The following is a 20,508-nucleotide window of genomic DNA, read 5'->3' on the forward strand; positions in this document are numbered from 1 at the left end:
TCCAAGCACACCAAGACAGTCGTGAAGAGGGCACGACAAAACCTATTCCCCCTCAGGAGACTGAAAAGATTTGCCATGGGTCCTCAAATCCTCTAAAGGTTCTACAGCTGCAACATCGAGAGCATGCTTGCATCACTGCCTGGTAATGACAACTGCTGGTCTCCGATCGCACGGCACTACAGAGGGTAATACGAATGGCCCGGTACATCGCTGGGGCCAAGCTTCCTGCCATCCATGACCTATATAATAGGCGGTGTCAGAGGAAGGCCCTAAGAATTGTCAGAGACTCCAGCCACACTAGTCATAGACTATTTGCCTCCCCCCCCCCTCTTTTACACTGCTGCTACTCTCTGTTGTCATCTATGTGTCGTCACTTTAATAACTCTACCTACATGTACATATTACCTCAACTACCTCAACTAACCGGTTCCCCCGCACATTGACTCTGTATCGGTACCCCCCCTGTATATAGTCTCGCTATTGTTATTTTACTGCTTCTCTTTAATTACTGGTTACTTCTTAATCTCATCCATTTTTTTTAAAAATTGCATTGTTGGTTAGGGGCTCATAATTAAGCACCTTTTGTATTCGGCAGAACATTTGATTTGATTTGAATGAATACACCCCTGATCACACGCAAACACAGTTCACTCTCATAGCAGCCACATACAAACACAATGATCACTTTGCTTGTTGTAATTCCTTCTCTGATCTACGCACTCCCCTCCTCTCTCACCGCTTGTGGACTACAGTGCAGAACACATCAGCTGTCTGTGACTAGGCGAAAACCCCTTTCCAAGCCAAACCACGCTCTCATTACCGCTAACCGCTACACACAGCCTACATCGATGTCACCATATTATCTAACGTCGTAGTCAACAGAGCTAATATAACTAATGCGTTAGTAAACCCGCTACATTCATGTAGTACAGTCAGCAAGCAGTTTAGCAGTTACCCAGGAGGCAATAATTTATTAAAACCAAAACCTTACCTTGACTTGGAAGAGTTCCAGTGTTGGATAGCCATAGCCAGCTAGCTAACATAGCATCCCTCTCTGTTGGATAGCCATAGCCAGCTAGCTAACATAGCATCCCTCTCTGTTGGATAGCCATAGCCAGCTAGCTAACATAGCATCCCTCTCTGTTGGATAGCCATAGCCAGCCATCTAACATAGCATCCCTCTCTCTCTCTCGTGGGTGAAGCCAAGGGGGAGACGGAGGATGAGGTGAGGGAAGCCAAGGGGGAGACGGAGGATGAGGTGGGGAAGCCAGGGGAGACGGAGGATGAGGTGGGGGAAGCCAAGGGGGAGACGAAGGATGAGGTGGGGGAAGCTAGGGGGAGACGGAGGATGAGGTGGGGGAAGCCAGGGGAAGACGGAGGATGAGTTGGGGGAAGCCAGGGGGAGACGGAGGATGAGGTGGGGGAAGCCAGGGGGAGACGGAGGATGAGTTGGGGGAAGCCAGGGGGAGACGGAGGATGAGTTGGGGTGCTTTAAACTCCCTGCTGTGTGATATGGTCTCTTCTTCTCTGTTTGAACGCAATCTTCTTCTCTTCTGTCTTGGAAATTTCCTGTATTTACCAAATCATGAGAGCAAACCACAACACAAGTCAGAGTTATCACAAAGTCCATCTTTAATTATATGAGCTCCATCACAACCCTGTGACTCTCAGCTCAATTCAGTGTTTATAAATGAATTCTCTGAGAGTCCCTTACACATTGCAACTGAGATCCTTTATAGCAAAGACACACATAGCCAGACAGCATTGGCCATAAATTATCGTTCAGCTTTGTCTCCTAAACTATGTCCTTTTCTCGCTCTCAGGACCATAAAACAAATCCTCATATCAACAGGCATATATAAAATCCACCCCTCCTTGACAAGATCACAGAGACACAGTGACTGGCACACAGACATTGTGGAGCCAAGAGATAATTGATTTAAAAGATATGACCCCTCATCTCTCTGCGGCAAAGTATCTGACCCCATGTCAGAGAACAGATAACTGCAACCGGCCAACAGTATTATCCAAAAATAGACATTCTGATGAGAAGTAACTCACAAGCATATAATGAATATAAAACATCTTATCTATGTTACCAACTAATTCTGATTATTCCCCAACACTTCCTGCTCCTCCTCTTCCTCTTCCCCTTTTTTTCTTCTTCTTCTTCTTCTTCTTCTTCTAATTTGTTCATCAATAGACAGACTAAACAACTTGTTCGTCGTTTTGTTTTGTCCAGTCATAATGCTCTCTCTATCTCCTCTCCTTTGCACAGAAGAGTACAAAGACAGCGATGGAGCTGGGCAGGACATTTGGGACGTTATTCTCAGACATCTCATTCAGACAGAAGCTCCTAGAGACCAAGACCCAGGAGGAGTTTAAAGAAGCCCTGGTGTTCCATCGACACCAGCTCACAGCAGCCAATCAGCAACCTGCTGCCGTGGAGGAGGAGGAAGAAGAGGAGGAGGAGACTGACCCACACTCCCACAAACCACTCAAGGTGAGGCTCCCAACACTCAACACACGTGTCCCAGCAGGGCACATGAAGTGACATGAGCCCACCCCTACCCCAAAGCAAAGCGGTCATCAAGGCAAAGGGGGGCTACTTTGAAGAATCTAAAAAATGTTTAATCATGAGTCCACCCCCACCCCCCATCCACAAGAGGAGCATTCCTCAGCATGAGTCCACCCCCACCCCCCATCCACAAGAGGAGCATTCCTCAGCATGAGTCCACCCCCACCCCCCATCCACAAGAGGAGCATTCCTCAGCATGAGTCCACCCCCACCACCCATCCACAAGAGGAGCATTCCTCAGCATGAGTCCACCCCCACCACCCATCCACAAGAGGAGCATTCCTCAGCATGAGTCCACCCCACCACCCATCCACAAGAGGAGCATTCCTCAGCATGAGTCCACCCCCACCCCCATCCACAAGAGGAGCATTCCTCAGCATGAGCCCATCCCCACCACCCATCCACAAGAGGAGCATTCCTCAGCATGAGTCCACCCCCACCCCCATCCACAAGAGGAGCATTCCTCAGCATGAGTCCACCCCCACCCCCATCCACAAGAGGAGCATTCCTCAGCATGAGTCCACCCCCACCACCCATCCACAAGAGGAGCATTCCTCAGCATGAGTCCACCCCCACCACCCATCCACAAGAGGAGCATTCCTCAGCATGAGTCCACCCCCACCCCCATCCACAAGAGGAGCATTCCTCAGCATGAGTCCACCCCACCCCCCATCCACAAGAGGAGCATTCCTCAGCATGAGTCCACCCCCACCACCCATCCACAAGAGGAGCATTCCTCAGCATGAGTCCACCCCCACCCCCATCCACAAGAGGAGCATTCCTCAGCATGAGTCCACCCCCACCCCCATCCACAAGAGGAGCATTCCTCAGCATGAGCCCATCCCCACCACCCATCCACAAGAGGAGCATTCCTCAGCATGAGTCCACCCCCACCCCCCATCCACAAGAGGAGCATTCCTCAGCATGAGCCCATCCCCACCACCCATCCACAAGAGGAGCATTCCTCAGCATGAGCCCATCCCCACCACCCATCCACAAGAGGTCATTTGTACATGTAGGTGGAGTTGAAGTGACTATGCATAGATGATAAACAGCGAGGAGCAGTACTGTACTAAAGGGAGCGTGGGGAGGTTTCAATGTAAATTGTCCGGGGCCGATTTTATTCATTGTTCATCAGTCTTATGGCTTGGGGTAGAAGCTGTTAAGGAGCCTTTTGGTCCTAGACTTGGTGCTCCGATATCGCTTGAGAAAACAGTCTTGGGTGACTGGAGTCTCTGACAATTTTATGGGCTTCCCTCTGACACCGCCTATTATATAGGTCCTGGATGGCAGGAAGCTTGGCCCCTGTGATGTACTGGACAGTATGCACTACCCTCTGCAGCTTCTTACGGTCAGATGCTGTGCAGTTGTCATTACCAGGCAGTGATGCAACCATGCTCTCGATGGTGCAGCTGTAGAACCTTTTGAGGATCTGGGGAGCTATGCCAAATCTTCTCAGTCTCCTGAGGGGGAAAAGGTTTTGTCGTGCCCTCTTCACGACTGTCTTGGTATGTTTGGACCATGATAGTTTTTGGTGATGTGGACACCAAGGAACTTGAAGCTCTCAATCTGCTCCACACAGCCCCATCAATGTTAATGGGGACTGTTCGGCCTGCCTTTTCCTGTAGTCCACGATCAGCTCCTTTGTCTTGCTCACATTGAGGGAGTGGTTGTTGTCCTGGCACCACACTGCCAGTTCTCTGACCTCCTTCCTATAGGCTGTCTCATCGTTGTCAGTGATCAGGCCTACCACTGTTGTGTCGTCAGCAAACTTAATGATGGTGTTGGAGTCGTGTTTGGCCATGCAGTCGTGTGTGAATGTTGACCTGTTTAAAGGTTTTGTTCATATTGGCTACCCGAGAGAGTGATCACACGGTCATCCAGAACAGCTGGTGCTCTCGTGCATGCATCAGTGTTGCTTGCCTCAAAGCGAGCATAAAAGGCATTTAGCTCGCCTGGTAGGCTCGCGTCACTGGGCAGCTCACATCTGGGCTTCCATTTGTAGTCCGTAATAGTCTGACGAACGTCAGAGCCGGTGAAGTAGGATTCAATCTTAATCCAGTATTGACGCTTTGCTTGTTTGATGGTTAGTCTGAGGGCATAGCAGAATTTCTTATAAGTGTCCGGATTAGTCTCCTGCTCCTTGAAAGCGGCAGCTCTAGCCTTTAGCTCGATGCGGATGTTGCCTGTAATCCATGGCTTCTGCTTGGGGTATGTACGTACAGTCACTGTGGGGAAGATGTCGTCAATGCACTTATTGATGAAGCCGATGACTAAGGTGGTGTACTCCTCAATGCCATTGGATGAATCCCAGAACATATTCTGTGCTGCAAAACAATCCTGTAGCTTAGTATCTGCATCATCTGACCACTTCCGTATTGAGCGAATCACTGGTACTTCCTGCTTTAGTTTTCGCTTGTAAGCAGGAATCAGGAGGATAGAATTATGGTCAGATTTGCCAAATGGAGGGCGAGGGAGAGCTTTGTATGCATCTCTGTGTGTGGAGTAAAGGTGGTCTAGGACTTTTTTTCCCTCTGGTTGCACATGTGACATGCTGGTAAACATTTGGTAAAACTGATTTAAGTTTGCCTGCATTAAAGTCCCCGGAGCGCTACTTCTGGATGAGCATTTTCTTCTTTGCTTATGGCCTTATAGAGTTGGTTGGGAGCGGTCTTAGTGCCAGTTTCATTCTGTGGTGGTAAATAGATGGTTACGAATAATATAGATGAGAACTCTCTTGGTGAATAGTGTGGTCTACAGCTTATCATAAGGTACTCTACCTCAGGTGAGCAATACCTCAACACTTCTTTACTATTAGACATCGCGCACCAGCTGTTATTGACAAATAGACACACACCCCCACCCCTTCGTCTTAGAGTTATGCTAACCCATTTGCTATCCCTTTAGCTTTGCTTGCTGGCTAACTAGAGGTTAACTGGCTAGTTAGCTACTGCCATCAGTTGTTGTTGTGTTATTATCATATTTAGCCTATTCCACCATTTGTAGAATGCATATTGAATGCACATTTGAATATAGTGCAGGAAAAGGGAATTCAGACACACTGTGGACACGGTAGACGTTTAAATGTAGGTGTAGACGCAACACGAGTTCGAAATTGCATGATCAGAACACTGATCAGACTGCTAATGTTGCGTGAACTGTCAAGTCTAGACAGGGCCAGAATATTAAAACCCCATGAACTGTCAAGTCTAGACACAGTCAGAATATTAAAACCCCATGAACTGTCAAGTCTAGACAGGGCCAGAATATTAAAACCCCATGAACTGTCAAGTCTAGACAGGGCCAGAATATTAAAACCCCATGAACTGTCAAGTCTAGACAGGGCCAGAATATTAAAACCCCATGAACTGTCAAGTCTAGACACAGTCAGAATATTAAAACCCCATGAACTGTCAAGTCTAGACAGGGCCAGAATATTAAAACCCCATGAACTGTCAAGTCTAGACAGGGCCAGAATATTAAAACCCCATGAACTGTCAAGTCTAGACAGGGCCACAATATTAAAACCCCATGAACTGTCAAGTCTAGACACAGTCAGAATATTAAAACCCCATGAACTGTCAAGTCTAGACAGGGCCAGAATATTAAAACCCCATGAACTGTCAAGTCTAGACAGGGCCAGAATATTAAAACCCCATGAACTGTCAAGTCTAGACACAGTCAGAATATTAAAACCCCATGAACTGTCAAGTCTAGACAGGGCCAGAATATTAAAACCCCATGAACTGTCAAGTCTAGACAGGGCCAGAATATTAAAACCCCATGAACTGTCAAGTCTAGACAGGGCCACAATATTAAAACCCCATGAACTGTCAAGTCTAGACAGGGCCAGAATATTAAAACCCCATGAACTGTCAAGTCTAGACACAGTCAGAATATTAAAACCCCATGAACTGTCAAGTCTAGACAGGGCCACAATACTAAAACTGCATGAACTGGTCCTGGGGACCCAAGTGGGTGCACATTTTTAGTTTTTGCCCCATCACTACAAACCTGATTCCACTGATGAAATATTTGACAACGAGTAAATTAGTGGAATCAGGTGTGTAGTGCTAGGGGAAAAAACAGAAATGTGCATCCCTTTGGTTCCCCAGGACAAAGATTAACCCAATGAGTCCCGCCGTAACACCTGTGTGTTTTGGATTCTAACTTTGAACATCATGTGAGAGCTGAGAGCGGGAGCTGAGCTAGAATGGTTTTTGCGAGACATGCGCGGATTCTGAAGGGGCATGGGCCTGGGTCTATTCCCAGAGGTGGCCAGGTAAGGGTATTTTCCCAGAGGGGGCCTGGGTCTATTCCCAGAGGTGGCCAGGTAAGGGTATTTTCCCAGAGGGTCCCGGGGCCAGGTCTATTCCCAGAGGGGCCTGGGCCTGGTCTTTTCCCAGAGGGGCCCGGGGCATGGTCTTTTCCCAGAAGAGCCCGGGGCCTGGTCTTTTTACAATCAAATCTGTAGAGTCCAAATGATTTGAGCTACAAACTAAAGCAAGCCACACAAAAGTCATTAAAAGGTAAGGGGATTTTCTACATCAGGTGTGCCCAACCTTCTTTGATCTACTTTTTCATTTATCAGCCTGACGAGATCTACCCGTCTCTAAATCTAAACCAACCACCAACTGTATGAAACGCAACACACCACTGAGTATGGACCTGTTGCTATGACACCTATTTGACACCCAAATATAATGTGGACCAATAACATGTTTTCCAATAAGTGCAACTAATTTCATTTCCTACCTTAGTGTGACTTTTGGCATTGGGTGGAGGCAAGTCGTTTTTTTTTGTCAGGGCTGTAGCAGCTTGTAGCAAGTCTCATGGTCATCAGTCAAAGTAGATCGGTACTTGGACTTCATTATCTTCATGTGAGAAAATGCAGACTCACAGAGGTAGGTTGATCCAAAAAGGGTTGATAAGTTGAGAGCACATCTTCTTATGTTGGGATATGTAATGTCCGGGGTGTAGTGGAGGAAGGAGTCAGACGCAGGAGACAGAGAGTTCTGAGTAGGCACGTCTTTAATACACCGACCAGGTGAAAAAGCAGACGCCACTAAACACAAATACCCCGAACCACAGGGGAACTAAAACAGCCCCAAACCACAGGGGAACTAAAACAGCCCCAAACCACAGGGGAACTAAAACAGCCCCAAACCACAGGGGAACTAAAACAGCCCCGAACCACAGGGGAACTAAAACAGCCCCGAACCACAGGGGAACTAAAACAGCCCCAAACCACAGGGGAACTAAAACAGCCCCAAACCACAGGGGAACTAAAACAGCCCCAAACCACAGGGGAACTAAAACAGCCCCGAACCACAGGGGAACTAAAACAGCCCCGAACCACAGGGGAACTAAAACAGCCCCGAACCACAGGGGAACTAAAACAGCCCCGAACCACAGGGGAACTAAAACAGCCCCAAACCACAGGGAACTAAAACAGCCCCAAACCACAGGGGAACTAAAACAGCCCCGAACCACAGGGGAACTAAAACAGCCCCAAACCACAGGGGAACTAAAACAGCCCCGAACCACAGGGGAACTAAAACAGCCCCGAACCACAGGGGAACTAAAACAGCCCCGAACCACAGGGGAACTAAAACAGCCCCAAACCACAGGGGAACTAAAACAGCCCCAAACCATAGGGGAACTAAAACAGCCCCAAACCACAGGGGAACTAAAACAGCCCCGAACCACAGGGGAACTAAAACAGCCCCGAACCACAGGGGAACTAAACTGTATCCAAACAACAGCTCACGTACACAAACAGCCGTGACATACATGCGTCTACGACAAGTGCACATAGAACAATCCCGCACAAAGAGCAGGCGGACTGGCTGACGACGACCACCGAGCGCCACCCGAACGGGAAGAGGAGCCACCTTCGGTAGGAGTCGTGGCAGGATACTTCTCCTCTAGCAGTAGCTCCCAGAACTCTTCCTTCATCTCAGTGGTTGCCCTGGATTTCAGCTGAATGTCATTTTGAAAGGGGAGAATTTCGGTTTCTGCTATAGTTGTGTCCAACTGAAAAAGTGGTCCCATTTTGTAGGCTAAGACTTCCACATTTATGTCTGTGCCAAACGGAAGGCACATAAGTGGCAATAGGCTCAAGTGATTCAAAGTCAGTGAAATGACTGTCAAACTCTGGACTTGCTCCACGTAACATGCACTCTCACATCTTCTTGTCATCGTATTTCTGGACAACTGAATGTCATTGATGGCAGCCATAATTTCAGTCTTATTCTTAAAATCCCCAATAGCAAGTCTGCAGCCTCAATAAATGCTTCCTTGATCATCTCCCCATCTTTTAAATATTTTTTAAGCAAGAACACGACTCACACGATAAGAGGCTGAGGTTTGCCGCCTTCCCTTTGCTCACAAGCCTTGTGAAATGTTTTTATTTATTCATAAAAACAAAATACAAATATTGAAAATAATAATAATAATAATTTTTACAAACAATTCCATTCCCCACCCCCCAATGTACCAACAATCAACAAAATGAACAAAAGAGTAAAAAAGAGAAAGACAAAGGAAAACAGAAAACAGCAAGGCCAAGTAAAATCCTAACAGCAAGGCCAAGTAAAATCCTAACAGCAAGGCCAACTAAAATCATAACAGCAAGGCCAACTAAAATCATAACAGCAAGGCCAACTAAAATCATAACAGCAAGGCCAACTAAAATATATATTTCATACTTTCCGATAGGTCTGTTGTGGTGACCGTATTACCGCCACACCGGTGGTCACGAGTCGTGAAGGCAGTCAAATTCCACGTGAATGTTTCGTCACGTTGATTAGTCTTCTCCAAGCTCTGATGCTGCTGATGGTCATTAGTAGACTACCAAACTTGATAATTGCCTGGTAGTCAACTCTCCATTGTGCCTCTAATCACTCTGACATCAATGCACATGTAATCCTAGCCCATAGTCCTATAAGGTTAGTATCTGATAGAGGAATTCTAAATCCCTTTATGTTTTGTTGCCAAAACCAATTCAATTCACACTCATTTCTAATTCATGATAAGTTGTAAGTTTATCATTTGCATGAATTAGCAAGAGACCAGTCTTAAAAACAAGTTCAGCATTTATTCTTGATGAGTACTGACCCAAAATACAAAGAACATTACATTTTAAAGAAAGAAGACATAAAATGACGTCATCAGTTTCACACCCTCTCCCAGCCTTACAATGGCGTAGTATTCGGTCCTGGAGATAGTTTCACTCCCCTCATAAACTACATTCCAACCTGTCTAAAGGATATACTTCTCTCCACTAATGGAATCCAACCAAAACATTCTTATCTGTTTGAAAAACTATCTTATCCCTCCTTCTTAAACTTTCCCAGGAGACACAGACACAATTCATTTCTGCTTACATTTTCAGTAACAGTTCAACTAAAAACCCATACTTTTCAAATCATAACATAATAGTATTAGAATAAATGATTCTAATCATTAATGTATACATAATTGATCATCTAAACTATATTTTCCTCTATCAATCCTCCCTTTGATCAAATATTATACATTCAATTCTACATCTAGTTTTATTTAATCATAAAAAATGAAAGTATAAACGAACTTAACTAACCTTTTTATAGAGGTTTATCAGATTATCATATGAATAGACAAATAATCAACAAATCAATTATAAATGTTTATCCAACTCGTCACATTTCATCAATCAATTCTAACCTTAACTCCAACTGTTTTTAAACCTACATCAGAATCATAACCCTTCCCTCCGGACTTTCGTCACGACCTTCATTAAAAAAACAGTTTAATCATGGAAACCAATTACAATCTAATTCCCCTTCATCTCAACACTAGCCTCATCAAACATAAATTCCCCACAAATGACAGATCCGGATTCGTCCACTTCCTCTGTAGACATGCCTTCAGTCCTCCATGGGTCAGAACCTGGAATCGGCCCATAACGCACCATCTGTAGTGTCATTGATCTTTCCAGAGTATTGGAAACAAGGCCTCGCACACAGGGAATTAGACAACAGCCACATAAAATTAAAACAGTCATACAGGTAGATACAGCCCAAAACACCACATTTTTCCATAAATACTGTCTACCCAATTTAGTTCAGAGAATTATCCACCCCAGAGTTTCTGCCAACCCGTGAGCCAGGGTGGTCAAACCAGCTGAGGCTTCGGGCACTGATTCGTCCGGAGCTGTGCTACCTGGGATGTAAGACACGGTCCTGATTACCACGCCCACTTCCTCCTTTTATCTAATGCAATTCTATTCTGTCAGGTCTTCCAGCTGATTGCTTCAGTCTGTTCTACAAACCCTTTAATAACCCTTATGGTAACTATAATTAATCCAGTCTACATTCTTATTGAGAGTAGACCACTCTAATCCTGCCAGTATCTGATTTCTTGCCTTGAACTCATCCGGCACACCTCGTGGAACCCCAATGTTATCAATATATACTCTTTCGCCAAAAGACCTAGATGGAGCATCTCTTCTCTCTCGTTTTGGCTAACTTCATGTCTTGGTGTTGTATGAGTGTAAAAGGCATTCCTAAATGTACTAAAGCACATAGTCCAGTCCAATCAGTCGGCAATACCGCACAAACTCATTCCCCCGCACAACCACCAGATGTCGACACTGGCCCATTTTATTTTATTGAAGTCCCCAGAGTTCAACCAGCCTGTCAATTCAGACATGGTCTCGTCAGTGGTCATATTCTCTGTACCAACTTGGTTCCTGGGGATATAAATAGTGCAAATCAATACAACTGTCATTATTTGGCATTCCTGCTTTCATGAACAGCTTTACCATACATGCCATTCCCTTAGGGGAATTAATTCCGTTCAGTGGAAAAGGGATAGTTGTTAACTGGGGTTTAGCGTTCGCACAGACATAACATTCTTCTTTAGCCACTGATCTGGCCGTATATTGAATCCATTCCAACCATAAGTTGGACTCCCCAAACCCAGTCTCCACTTCTATAACTTCTTTGAGGTCTTTGGTCTGAACTATTCGTACCTTTATACAATACTTCCTCTGTTCAGGAACAAAGTCCAAAACGCCAACCCTTACTATACTCCACCTGGTCCCAAATTGAGTGTATGGGTTTACGTAGCCATCCCTTTCAGTGTGAGCTATGACCTGTCCACGATCAATATGGTGATTTACACAAATACTTCCCATAGAGTCCCGTGGTTCTAGACTGCCAAGGGGTGAATGACCCCAATTGATCTACACAAAATTCTACTGAGAGATCCTTGCCCAATTCCACCCTCACTTCCTTACTATTTTGTTTCAGTGACCTTCTGAGAATCTTAGGTAACATCCCATTTCCCTCATCTAGCACATGAGTCAAATTATCCTCTTTGGCACTTTCCGGGGGATCATGGTGAACCAGGAATATGGCCCCCACAATAAAACAGCTCAGGATGGTCAGTGCGCACGTGAAGCCCCACCCTCTCCCCGAGAACATATCAACAGCCAGAGGCCAAGCCATCACTTCACTTCTATGAACGCTCACAGCTGGGGAAAGGTCGGGTATAGGGAATCTTCAGAAGGAGTTTGACCCCCGTTCCATATGGGTCACGGTTCCTCTCCTACCCCTGTGTACGTCCGACAGTGCTAGAGTGACTTACCCTCTTACAATGTGTGATATGTACCCAGGTAGCTCTTTCGGCTAATCTCACAGCGAAGGCAGTCACCAGTAGTACTTGGAATGGTCCCTCCCACCGAGGCTGCTTCCAGTTTTTTTTCTTTAGTGATTGGATCCAGATCCAGTCTCCTGGTTGAATCTCGTGGGCCACCTCCCTCTGTAGTTCTCCTGCTGGGCATAAAACTTTTGACCATACAGGTTTGGTTAATAAAACAGTTTCTTATTCGTCAAACCAATTAACAAAAAAAAATTGTTTATTAGTTAATTATCCCGTAGGTCACATCCTATTCTAGAACACTATTTACCCATCCCCCTTTTGTTACCTGGCTCTGCCCAGGTAACAACCTTGCCTTATTCTTATACAATGACTTAGATAAGATTTAGTGAATTATCCTTATGTCTGAAATTCCATTTAGGAGTGTCCCTTTCATTCTCCACATGTCCAATTCTCACTTTTGTCTCCACTCAGTAACTTATCTACCCACTATGTTATCTTTGCTCGTCCTGGCCCCCCTTCTAAAGCTTCTCTGTTCTCCAACCTTCAAGGTCTCTGCAGTGCGGGGGAGGGCTCCTCTGTATGTTTCTCATGTTTTCCAAATTTGAACTACATGTCCCTTACTATTTGGCTCCATCCAAACCCATGGACCCTTTTTTAGAAAAAAAAACATATCTATGAGCGGCTTTTCTCCAAATTCCTTAATCAATCTATCTTAATCCTAACAATAATCCTAACTCCTCATAGATGTCCTATATTCCTGTTAAATATAATACTATTTAAAAACGTATAATCTAATAAATGCTAACCATATTAAAAATCCTTCCTACACTAACAAGCCCTCTCCTTGGGGACCCTCAGTATTCTATCTGACAATAACATGGATTTAATGTGTTGCAAAGTGTGGAATAAAACTTTTGTCCTGTAAAACAGAGTAAAGCAGAACAAAGCATTCTTATAACCCATCTGGTCCTCTCAGCTATTCTTATCCAGCACCAGGTGGGCACCATGCCACCCTTCACGACAGGGAGAACAAACATACATGGGTCATCCTCAGTCAGTCTTATCCCCCTCAAAGCATGCTTCACCTCAGCCTCTCCAACTGGAGCATCAAGCAAAGGCATCATGCCTGAAGCCTTCACCACATCTGTAACAGACTTCTTAAAACACGGTATGATGCAAGCAGCACATCACATCAATAACAAATAATACAAGAATTAGGGTCAGAAATCCAGTAACCACCATACCAGTATACATACCAAACCAGTCTCCCAACCAGGTGGACAGTCAGACTCCTCTACCCCCGCCATGGTCCTCATCTCAGCAGATAGTGCATCAAGCCCATTTAAGGCCCTTAGATATACTACCATCTGGACTGGTGTTATTAGGGATATACGTACAACATTGTTCACCGAACATCTTGCAGACTCCCCCCTGACTAGCAAGAAGCATATTCTAAGCAAGTCTATTCTGTATAAGACAGCCACAAATTGTCAAAACCAGTCTCCGTGTCTAATTGATCAATAGCTGAATAGTCTAACATTAATTACCTGAATGGTATTTTTAACACAGTGGTGGTAGAGGAGTGTGTCCGGTTCGTCTGAGACCTCTGGTTTTGGCAGTACCTTAATAGAAAACACACCCATCATGTCTGTCCTCGTCCTTTGTAGTCCGAGGGTGTAAGTGCCTGCATCAGAGAGCTTAATAGTTTTGATGGTTAGTAGGATTTCATCACCTTTACAAAGTTCAACAGTGCTCCCAGGTTATCATGGAAAAAAGGTTATATCATGGAAAACCTATCCACCTTTGTGGGATCCCCCATGCCATAAAGATATCCTCTTCTCCAGTCCCAGAACTGTCCCAAGTTGGTTATCATGTAATCCCCATACGGACACCCTCCCCCATTACACAGGTAATGTCCCCCGTCTTTTGACACTCCTGTACACGGGTGTTAAAATCAAATAAAAATACCTAAATTCCTTCCCTGCCCTGTTGGCTCAAAATATGTTATCTTCCCCTATTTATTCTCAATGATGAATATGACTTTCTCTCTGTTACAATACCAACTCCCTAATAGCCCATCCCAAAAAAAAAAACTTCACAGCTAATGTTATAAGACAGAATCCTGAACCACTTTCTCATTTGCGGTTCAAACAGTAATTCTAAACCCTCAACCAAAACTGCTTCATTTCTAATGAATTTACCTTAAAACTAGTAACTCAATATGACTCCATTCATTATACAAATGACTCTCCCCTGAGGCTGATCAGACCTCAGAAGCCAGTCATGATAAGGTCAAAAGGCCATACCATATTAGACATAAAGATCCCTTTATCCTTACAATAGAAATAGTCACCTGTATGATTCAAACCCATAAAAAAACATCTCATAAGGTTCCATATGTGAGCGTGCCTCTTTAAAATCTCCTTGCACTAAAACAAATCGTTCTAACAGTTGTTTTATATATATAATTTGCAGACCTTTTTCAATTTGGTCGTTTAAAGCTGCACTCTCCCCCAAAATTATAATCCCAGGAGGCCTCTAAAAGTGAGCCACCACATCCCTAACTATCATTCACTAATGCTACCTCGAATCAGAAACTCAATAAGTGAACTATAACTAAAACCTAATGATAATTCCCTTTGACTCAAATCATTAATCATAAGTTTTAAACATCGTCTACGAATATGTTTACTTAAATGACCATGCTACCTTTAGATACAATTAACCCGATAACATTATTATCCAATGCATTACTTTTTCTCTCTGCCGCAAATGTCGTACATTTCGCAGTGTAAGGAATCCGTAATTTAATCCCCGATATTTAATAAATATGCATTTGCATTCCCTCATGGCTCTTTTAACCTGATAGTCCGCCCCCCCCCCCCCCCCCCCGCATGCGGTAGCGTAAATACAGCCTCAAGCTCATTACCATAACGCAACGTTAGCGATTTCTAAAAATCGCAAATGAAATGAAATAAATATGCATGCTCTCAAGCTTATCCTTTTCTTAACAATCCTGTCGTCTCAGATTTTCAAAATATGCTTTTGAACCAGAGAAAATCAATAATTTGTGTAAGAGTGGTGATAGCTAGCTTAGCATTTAGCGTTAGCATTTAGCACGCAACATATTCACAAAAACCAGCCAAGGAATCAAATCAAATAATTTACCTTGGAAGAACTTCAGATGTTTCAATGAGGAGACTCTCAGTTACATAGCAGATGTCCAGTTTTTCCTGAAAGATTCTTTGTGTAGGACACATCGTTCCGTTTTGTTACTATGCATTTGGCTACCGAAACTAACCGAAAATTCAGTCACCTACACGTCAAACTTTTTTCCGAAATAACTCCATAATATCGACTGAAACATGGAAAACGTTGTTTGAATCAATCCTGAAGGTGGTTTGTCATATATCTCTCCATTGAAAGCACCGTCCTTGTAGCCTGGTTTGTTCTGAGATTCGCATGGAAAAATACTGGGAGCTGAGTTTTGCGCACCAAATGCCACGCAGACACCAAGAGGGACACTTGGCAATTGTAGTCTCTTATGGTCAATCTTCCAATGATATGCCTACAAATACGTCACAATGCTGCAGAGACCTTGGGGAAACAAGAGAAAGTGTCCGTTCATTCCTGTCGCATTCACAGCCATATAAGGCGATCATGGAAAACGTAGCCTCAGAAATCCTGTTCATTTCCTGGTCGGTCAAACATCTTGGTTTTGCCCGAAGCATTTGTTCTAGGGCACTCACAGTGAAAATCTTTGCAGTTCTGGAAACGTCAGAGTGTCTTCTTTCCAAAACTATCAATTCCAAGCATATTCGAGCATCTTTTCGTGACAAAATATTGAGCTTAAAACGGGCACGTCTTTTTATCCAAAAATGAAATACTGCCCCTATAGGACTAAGTGGTTAATTTACTTACTTATGGGTAACTTTCATCCGTTCCGGAACAAAGAGTTCTACCTAAACCCGCCAGAACACACTGTTCAACTAAGTTAAATCAAACCCAAAAATTGACTATAACCAATAAACAAATAAACAAAACACTTTTATCTCAACTTCTGAAAGGTTACTCGAAGCCTCGATACACACACTAATAGCCATACAGTTTGCTCCGTTATTCCCAGTCTCTGGTGACAAAAGTGTCGCGCTAGTGACGTCATCATCAAGCGCTCAACCTGCCAATTCGTAGCAACTTCAAATGGATTGTAAATAATTCTTGTTCGATTAACCAAACCTAATTTATCACATCTGTTCTAATCCTGAATTATAATTTACCACCCCAACCAACATCTCTAAATTCGCCAATTTTATAAAAGCTTTTCGATGGGCATAAACCATAACTGTCTCTTTGTTATCATTTAGAATCCATTTTGCTCTAAATACCTGTCTCGTCTTTGACTTAGTATTTTAATTACAACTCTATTCCCAATACGTTATTCACTTGTCTAATTACAACTCAGACCAGCATTAGTGAGTGCTCGCCTTAAAAATGCCTTGTCTCTGGGAACAGGGAAATCACCTTAACCCAAACATTTACTCCTACAATGACACCCAATAATTCTTATGATCCCTTCACGTCGTTCGTTTTAAATCCCTTGATGTATCATGTAACTTATTTTTCTCTCTTCGAATTGTCGTCCCACAATATTTTTTCCACTGTCATACACTCAAACCACTGTGATTACCGTGCACTGTCCCTTTAAGATAAGACTTTTCATTTGTTCCCCGCAACGAGAACGGAAATCAGATCATTTTTAGAATACGTTACTTTTCGTTCAAATTCACTGGTTACCTTAACCAAAAATCAATAATCAGAAAAACAATCACAACTTCTTACGATTAAACTATTCTTACCTAATTTATAGTCCAAAGCGTTGCACTATATAGCCCCATTGAGTGTCTAGCAATTCCGTTGCTTGGCTATAGACACAAATCTGCCCGCCTTTGTATAATATATATTCCCTATTCAGATTGATTTCCCCCCATTTAACTTTAGGTAACTCTCTCTCTTCTATGATACATCTATTTAATTACGACTCCTATCTCAATTTCAATCTCTATTCCACCAGATCATTTTGGGCGAAATAGCGTTTTACATCGAAATTGTTTCGCCGTTATTTTTAATGACTTCTTTTATCAATTCTATCTGGAACACATAATATCCGTTCAGTTATATCTTTTGCAAACACTGGCGACCGTATTTTTCAGGCAAAACATGCAAATAGGTCAATTACGATCTAAAATCAATTTTAGTTAAATACCTCGGCCGGGAACCGAACCGTGGATTCCCGTTGGCGAGACTGTTGCTCTCGCCACTATACTACCAGCGCTCTGAATTTGACCGAGATTCTCCGCAAATATACCCATTTTTACAGTTATCTGAAGTTGTTACTCCGACATCTAGACAACAGAAAATAACCCAAATTTAAACGCCCAAAGTTTTCCCTCAGTTCCCTTTCTTTACTCGATTGTCGCCTCTGACTTCCCCACAGTTAAATTACAAAATGTTGACGATTTTTTCGTGGGGTGCTACACTCCCGGGCGAAATGTCCAATTTTGTTACAATTAAAACATCTTGTATTTTTCTTTTGACTCACCTTGTTCATTTTTCTCGACTTGGGTTGCTCCAGCAGCCGTATTCTTATAATCACAAATTCGTCGACTGGATTATCTCCGCATTGTTGGTATAATCGAGGAAGATATAGTTTGTTACCCTCACGCCCACCCAATTGGTTAACTTCTCTATCTGCGGGAACAGTGGGTAGTGTCTCTCGAACCTTGTTAAATTTAATCTCTTTTTCGGCGCGTCCCATTCTCTTTTTTGCTTCCGAAAGCCAAACTCCGGCTGTGTATAATAATAATAATATGTTTATCCTGCTTTTTCACATTATTACCATTCCTTATGTATTTGTTTTATAAGCGATTCCAGCTTTTCTACATTTAGGCGGCCATCAAAATCGTACCTTTTTCCCCATTTAGGACAGAAATCTACATTCCTTCTATCTTTTTGTTTCATATAACGGTAATCTTCCGTCTCTTCAGAAAGCAGTTTAGAAGGGTTACTACCCATTATAATAATTCCTGCCCCTCCTAATAATTCCAATCTTCAACCCTTTATGTTAATTTCTCTTTATTGGAATCCTTATCTACTTACGCCTAGTAATTCCAATATTTAACACCTTATGGTTAATATCTCTTTTATTGGAATCCTCATCTACTAAAGTCTGACATTAAGTCTCACCCGTATACAATACATTACTGTTCCTTTAGGACTTTTGCTAAGATTGTCGCTCCAAATCAGCCTACTTGTAGGGTTGACCGAAGACAAATAGACCGAGTCTCAAGAGTCTCCGTCCACTCGTCGTTCAATCTGATATTAGTTTTCACCCGTATTCCTATAGGACTTTGAACTAAAATATCGCCCCAAATATAGCTTAATCTGTAGAGTTGATTGAAAATGACCAACGGAAAAGCAACTCAGTTGTTCCTCATAATCTAAATAAAGACCGACAACCTGCAGCCTATTGTCAAGATCTATATATCTATGGGGTCACTTGTTCCGTCTTTCCGCTGGATACATTGTTCAATCTGACATTTAACTCACCCGTATACAGTAATCATCGTTCCTTTAGGACTTTTAACTTAAACTATGTCGCTCCAAACATAGCCTACTTGTAAAGTTGACCGAAAACAAATGGACCGTGGCCAGTCCCAAAACCAATCCTGCAGTGCCTATTCTTGAAAGCTGATGGCATAAAATCACCTGTTCCGTTTCTTCCCACGGAACCTCAACCACACGATCACTTTTCACTATCAAGAACACTGACTACTAAAAACCGGGAAAGACCCCCCTCCATACATCGCTCGATCTGACACTAGTTTTTCACCCGTATACAGTAATCCCTGTTCTCTATAGGACTTTGAACTACAATGTCGCTCCAAGCATAGCCTATTTGTAGAGTTGACTTTCAAACTGAGAACAACTTAAATCCACTCTATGATAATTTAAATCATTCCCCCTTAATCAAGAATAAAAAGTACTGACCTTATCGCCGACTGGGAAAGCAATGTTCGTTGTATCTAGTCACTCTCTCTGTCCTCTGTGATAATACGCAGGCCTGTTTCAATTTTAAACCTCAATTCAGAGGTCAGGTCTTTAGTAAAACGAGTCAAAAACTCGTCCGTGCACGATTTTCCAGCGTACTACCTACAGGCACAGAGAGGGATATTTAGATCCGGCTACTCGAAGGACCAATTGATAGAGGAATTCTAAATCCCTTTATGTTTTGTTGCCAAAACCAATTCAATTCACACTCATTTCTAATTCATGATAAGTTGTAAGTTTATCATTTGCATGAATTAGCAAGAGACCAGTCTTAAAAACAAGTTCAGCATTTATTCTTGATGAGTACTGACCCAAAATACAAAGAACATTACATTTTAAAGAAAGAAGACATAAAATGACGTCATCAGTTTCACACCCTCTCCCAGCCTTACAATGGCGTAGTATTCGGTCCTGGAGATAGTTTCACTCCCCTCATAAACTACATTCCAACCTGTCTAAAGGATATACTTCTCTCCACTAATGGAATCCAACCAAAACATTCTTATCTGTTTGAAAAACTATCTTATCCCTCCTTCTTAAACTTTCCCAGGAGACACAGACACAATTCATTTCTGCTTACATTTTCAGTAACAGTTCAACTAAAAACCCATACTTTTCAAATCATAACATAATAGTATTAGCATAAATGGTTCTAATCATTAATGTATACATAATTGATCATCTAAACTATATTTTCCTCTAACAGTATCACACCTCATGTAGTCTAGCCCATAGTCCTATAAGGTTAGTATCACACCTCATGTAGTCTAGTCCATAGTCCTATAAGGTTAGTATCACACCTCATGTAGTCTAGTCCATAGTCCTATAAGGTTAGTATCACACCTCATGTAGTCTAGCCCATAGTCCTATAAGGTTAGTATCACACCTCATGTAGACTAGTCCATAGTCCTATAAGGTTAGTATCACACCTCATGTAGCCTAGCCCATAGTCCTATAAGGTTAGTATCACACCTCATGTAGTCTAGTCCATAGTCCTATAAGGTTAGTATCACACCTCATGTAGTCTAGTCCATAGTCCTATAAGGTTAGTATCACACCTCATGTAGTCTAGTCCATAGTCCTATATGTTTTAATAAGGTTAGTATCACACCTCATGTAGTCTAGTCCATAGTCCTATAAGGTTAGTACCACACCTCATGTAGCCTAGTCCATAG

The 20,508-nt window shown here is 43.1% G+C and overlaps 1 long non-coding RNA gene across 1 annotated transcript; it reads right to left on the bottom strand.

The window, feature by feature from the left end:
* Positions 1-9,657: 9,657 nt before the first annotated feature.
* Positions 9,658-16,421, bottom strand: LOC115124229 (uncharacterized). The gene is made up of 2 exons (XR_010459824.1): positions 16,148-16,421; positions 9,658-12,411 (listed from the first exon to the last, which is right to left on the bottom strand). It is a non-coding gene; the product is annotated as an uncharacterized LOC115124229 (long non-coding RNA).
* Between the last annotated feature and the right edge of the window lie 4,087 nt (positions 16,422-20,508).

Source organism: Oncorhynchus nerka, linkage group LG18 (genome assembly GCF_034236695.1).
Source record: "Oncorhynchus nerka isolate Pitt River linkage group LG18, Oner_Uvic_2.0, whole genome shotgun sequence".
Classification (NCBI taxonomy): domain Eukaryota; kingdom Metazoa; phylum Chordata; class Actinopteri; order Salmoniformes; family Salmonidae; genus Oncorhynchus; species Oncorhynchus nerka.